The following is a 6,153-nucleotide window of genomic DNA, read 5'->3' as shown; positions in this document are numbered from 1 at the left end:
ACATAAACACATTGCATTACACAAAATACACAAAATAATGTTCTTTTTAGCAACGTCATATGACCCCTTTAAATTAAAATGCCTAAAGCTAAACTTTCCTTGTATTCACATTTCTAAACCTGTTGTCCAACAAAAGAGAACATTATAACCTTTTTACTCCACAACACCAGTCAAATGCTTCCTTTTGTGATCTGATGTGGCTTCTTGTCACAGAATGAGGCAGAAAATATGTTCCATAGGCTACTTTAAAAAGAATACATCGATTAGCAATGGATTATAAATATACTTAATTATTATGAAAATACCAGAGATGGCTTAAATAACACAGATAAACTATATTGTCGCAGTCGAGTGTTTATTGTCTTTGTTTTATTCAAAACGTTTATATGTTCGGTTTACTCAGTTACAGCTATAATAGCCATGCCTTTGTCCATATAAGGGATTTCCTGGAGGGTCATGAATTCTCTACTTCTGTGACTGGATATGTGGATTTTCTGTGCGAGGGTGCCCTCTGGCGTCCAGAAACAGACATCATGCGTTTATAGTGCTAATGGCCAATCCTTAATTTTTGGGGGGAATTTTTATTTATTTATTTATTTATTAAGAAGTATCGGTTCAGGCACCGTTTAGGCACCGGAACTGTTTTAAAAGTATCGATTTGGCACCGGTATCGAAAAAAACCAAACGATACCCAACCCTACAGATGACACTATTAACCACACCCTACACGTTTCCCTTTCCCACCTTGATCAGAGGAAAGGGAACTACATGCAGATGCTGTTTGTAGATTACATCTTTGGTTTTAACGCCATTGTCTCTTCACAAAAAGCTTCAGAACCTTGGACTGAACCCTCCTTCCTGACTAGATGCCCCCATGTGCTTTAAGCCCTTGACACCAGCAACTGCACGACCAAACACAGCTCCAACAAATCATGGAAAAAGTGAACTTTGCCAACATCAGAGTGGCCTCATCACTAATAATGACAAGAAGGCCTAAGTGGACATCCTAACAATCTCTTCCTGAATGCCACCAAGACTAAAGAGATTATCGTCAAATATGGGGGTAAGCAGGTGAGGAACTACGGTTCCTGATAACCATTGTGGCTGCTGTCGAGAAGGTGACCAGCTTCAAATACCTTGGGATCCATCTCACAGAAGATCTCTGCTGGACAACACACAAACAGCTTGGTGAAAAGGGCGCATCAGCACCTCTACCACTTATGACACCAGGTTCAAGGTCTCCCACAGCAGGCTGAGTGCTTTCTATACTGGGGCTGTGAAGAGTCCTCTCACAGAGCAAATCACTGCCTGGTTTGGAGGTAACATGGCCTAAGTTACCATGGCCCAAGACATCACATGTTTGGAGGATTGGATTGTAACACAGTTTATAGTTAAGGGAAGAAGGCGGGAACCGGCAGACATTTGTCAAAACTCACAGACCCCTCACAGGCTACCTTCATAAACAAACAAAACCACAACTAAGTATCCCAGGCCTGGTCCTCTCTCATCCTTCACCATCGTCACTCCTCCTTTTATCCTTCCGGAGCTCCTCCGTGGAATCCGAGACTGGCGAGTGGCACAGGTGTCGCTATTATCATTCACTCCTCCGGCCTCACTTCGCTCCCACTGCTCTCAGCCCCATCCTACTTGTCACAAGGATGTTTGGATGACACCTGAGCTGCAAGTAGACCTAATCCGCAATTACCCTCTCTAGACAGCACTTTGACATAAGCAACTTCAATACACACCATAAGTTCATAGTGCCTTTGTGGAAGGGGTTTCTGATCTCTGCATCATGGAGCCCAGCAGTAGAGTATTAATGTGTTATACCATGTCTTTGAAACAGTTTGAAGTCCTCCTGAGGCATTTTGTCCAGCATGGACTGAATTATTCCAAGGAAATGCATAAAGAAAAACAAATCCTAAGCCAAAGATGCCCTAGAGCAGTGCTTCTCAAGCCTGTCCCGGGGACCCCCAACCACTGCATTTTTAGTATTTCTCCCTCATTTAACACTCCTGATTCAACTCTTGATTCAATTGTTGAATCTTGCTGTGCATTTGTAATTTTTATGGCCTCAAGCCTGTTATTCCACTCCATCTGTGTCTGTGCAACTTTCAGAGTATACTCAACCACGGATGATTGTGGATGGACTAGTTTGACATATGCACAGTACCCAGTGAACTCTTCAAAACATTCCAAACCTTGTTTATGAATTGTTGTATGCACATCATCCACACAGACACAAAGAAAGCGGAGTGTAGCTAATGTTAACAGCCAAAGTATACTTTAGGTTTAAGAATTTAAAAGGAACGACTGCCTAGATTTACACCAGGAGTTCTCAACTCTAGCTTTCAAGGTCCACTTTCCTGCAAAGTTTAGCTCCTAACTTAATAATAATTCCTTACATTTATATAGCGCTTTTCTGGGCACTCAAAGCGCTTTACATAGAAGGGGGGGGTCTAAAGTGAACTTTGCCAACATCAGAGTGGCCTCATCACTAATAATGACAAGAAGGCCTAAGTGGACATCCTAACAATCTCTTCCTGAATGCCACCAAGACTAAAGAGATTATCGTCAAATATGGGGGTAAGCAGGTGAGGAACTACGGTTCCTGATAACCATTGTGGCTGCTGTCGAGAAGGTGACCAGCTTCAAATACCTTGGGATCCATCTCACAGAAGATCTCTGCTGGACAACACACAAACAGCTTGGTGAAAAGGGCGCATCAGCACCTCTACCACTTATGACACCAGGTTCAAGGTCTCCCACAGCAGGCTGAGTGCTTTCTATACTGGGGCTGTGAAGAGTCCTCTCACAGAGCAAATCACTGCCTGGTTTGGAGGTAACATGGCCTAAGTTACCATGGCCCAAGACATCACATGTTTGGAGGATTGGATTGTAACACAGTTTATAGTTAAGGGAAGAAGGCGGGAACCGGCAGACATTTGTCAAAACTCACAGACCCCTCACAGGCTACCTTCATAAACAAACAAAACCACAACTAAGTATCCCAGGCCTGGTCCTCTCTCATCCTTCACCATCGTCACTCCTCCTTTTATCCTTCCGGAGCTCCTCCGTGGAATCCGAGACTGGCGAGTGGCACAGGTGTCGCTATTATCATTCACTCCTCCGGCCTCACTTCGCTCCCACTGCTCTCAGCCCCATCCTACTTGTCACAAGGATGTTTGGATGACACCTGAGCTGCAAGTAGACCTAATCCGCAATTACCCTCTCTAGACAGCACTTTGACATAAGCAACTTCAATACACACCATAAGTTCATAGTGCCTTTGTGGAAGGGGTTTCTGATCTCTGCATCATGGAGCCCAGCAGTAGAGTATTAATGTGTTATACCATGTCTTTGAAACAGTTTGAAGTCCTCCTGAGGCATTTTGTCCAGCATGGACTGAATTATTCCAAGGAAATGCATAAAGAAAAACAAATCCTAAGCCAAAGATGCCCTAGAGCAGTGCTTCTCAAGCCTGTCCCGGGGACCCCCAACCACTGCATTTTTAGTATTTCTCCCTCATTTAACACTCCTGATTCAACTCTTGATTCAATTGTTGAATCTTGCTGTGCATTTGTAATTTTTATGGCCTCAAGCCTGTTATTCCACTCCATCTGTGTCTGTGCAACTTTCAGAGTATACTCAACCACGGATGATTGTGGATGGACTAGTTTGACATATGCACAGTACCCAGTGAACTCTTCAAAACATTCCAAACCTCGTTTATGAATTGTTGTATGCACATCATCCACACAGACACAAAGAAAGCGGAGTGTAGCTAATGTTAACAGCCAAAGTATACTTTAGGCTTAAGAATTTAAAAGGAACGACTGCCTAGATTTACACCAGGAGTTCTCAACTCTAGCTTTCAAGGTCCACTTTCCTGCAAAGTTTAGCTCCTAACTTAATAATAATTCCTTACATTTATATAGCGCTTTTCTGGGCACTCAAAGCGCTTTACATAGAAGGGGGGGGTCTCCTCAACCACCACCAGTGTGCAGCATCCACCTGGATGATGCGACGGCAGCCATATTGCGCCAGAACGCCCACCACACACCAGTTTATTGGTGGAGAGGAGACACCAATATAACTTGATCAAACTCACCTGCCTGTAACTTTCTAGTGATCCTGAAGAACTTGATTACTTAATTGATGTTTGTTCCGGTGTGTATGATCATGGTTGGAGCTAAACTTTGCCTTTGTGGACCTTGAGGGCCAGAGTTGATCTTTATACTATAAGGCACACTTCTGTTGTCTCACAGAAACCATACGTTTTGCATTGTCTGCTCTCCCAACCATCCATCTTTTTCTTTGATTCACCTGCCTCTACTCTCTTGCCCTCTTTCAGCTGGTTGGCCACATGTTTGGGCAGCATGGCATACAGTAGATTCTCCGTCTTCTGCTTTTCCTCCTCAAGGTGTTTTGAGAGCTGATGAAGCTCTTCCTTTTTTCGTTCTAGCTGGTTGGAGAGCTCCATCTCCGCCAGTCGCTGCTGGTTGAGCAGGATCAGGTCACGTGTAGCATCATGTGGAGCAATATCAGAGAGGTGCATGGATTGCTCCTCCAGCTCCTGCAAGCTGCGAGGTAATGGTGACGCTACGTACAGCATGCAATGCAATGGAGGCATCCATAACATTTGTCCTGGGAGAAGGAAGTAAGAAAAAGACAAGCTTAATTGATATTCCCTAAAGGTACAAAAATATGTGAGGTGGACACAATGAGATACTTTATTCAAATTTGGTCAGTGTGGCATCAATTCTCAATTAAGTGAGTGCTCGACAGTTGCATTTAAGTTCTAATTCTGTGACAGCTTAAGAACTTCTGCCTCTCTTCAAGATCACTTGCCACAGCAACCACAGTTAACAGGTAAATCAGCAATAGGCAATAGCCCTCCATTACGCTTAATTTAAATGCTAGATTTAAAACGTTCATCTCATAGCATTATTTATGCAATTGTAATTGCAGTGTTAATGCATTTTGATCAATGGTAAGATGTAAGATTCTAAATGTAGTTAATAAATGTTTTTCAAAGTGTATAATATATAAATCTGGAAAATAAATATAAGATAAAATAATCAAGTATACAGACTGTACAATATGCGGGGTTGGTCAAAAAAGCATCCACGCTATTATTCAGGAAGCTGATGGTTCAGAATGCATTCTTCAAAGACAGTGGTTGTTAAATCTGTTCCTGGAGCTCCCCCAGCTGTGCACATCTCATTTCAATGAATATACGTAGTGCTCATATAAGGGAAACTGAATTTTAGACAGAACAGCAGTAATAAGGTATAAATGGCTGAAGAGGTGAAATACAGAATTAAGAGTAATAAAAGACATACATAACATACATGTTCATACATTAAGTCATCACCTTTTCTAGAATTCTCACCTCTCAGTTCTAGTATGGGTCTCTCTCTCCAAGCCATAGGCATTCTGTCTCTTTGCGTCCGCAAAACAAAATGGCTATTAATGAACTTGCGGATGCTGCAGATGTTGAAATATTGATCCAGCTGGCCGCACCTGCTCTGTAACCCTGGCACGATTTTCTGAATGGTCACCCCTGCCTGTCTGACCTGGAGCTGAATGGATGCATCGAGTAAAAGAATAAAAAGAGCAATAATATAACAATGTTCAAACTATTTAGTGCTCAGCAATGCAGAAATTTTTAAATACAATGCTTTCAAACTATGTGAAAGCAGAGGGGTTAGTCCTCACTCATATCATCAACACCTCTGTCACAACTGGCAACGTTCCAGATTTAAATATGCAATAAATGTAACGATTATCACAGATTATCGAGGTGTGCTGTGATTGGCCAGCTATGCAGTGCGTTGTGATTGGACGAATACCTCAAGCGTGTGACGGAAATGTTACGCCCCTCACATACTGTGATGCCCTGTCCGGCCGGAGCGATGATTCAAAAACATGAAAACCCATTATAAACGAGGCATTCGTTGCATCCAGTGGAGACATAATTATGGATTATAATGATTTATATACTGTCTTTTTACGCGTTGCGTTGCATCGCGCCGCGTTAACATAAAACCATGTCTGCATTTGTGATCGGAGAAATTACAAACAACAAGCACTACTCTACACTGCCCAAAAAACTCGCTTTAAATATATAAAATATAAAAACTCTTTAAA

General features: G+C 42.4%; 1 pseudogene; it reads right to left on the bottom strand.

The window, feature by feature from the left end:
• The window catches only part of LOC107749058 (guanylate cyclase soluble subunit beta-2-like), an 11,819-nt pseudogene that overhangs the window by 4,821 nt on the left and 845 nt on the right, over positions 1 to 6,153 (bottom strand).

Source organism: Sinocyclocheilus rhinocerous, unplaced genomic scaffold (genome assembly GCF_001515625.1).
Source record: "Sinocyclocheilus rhinocerous isolate Xijiao unplaced genomic scaffold, SAMN03320098_v1.1 scaffold1522, whole genome shotgun sequence".
In the NCBI taxonomy this organism is placed as follows: Eukaryota; Metazoa; Chordata; class Actinopteri; order Cypriniformes; family Cyprinidae; genus Sinocyclocheilus; species Sinocyclocheilus rhinocerous.
This window is presented reverse-complemented; position numbering and strand designations above follow the sequence as displayed.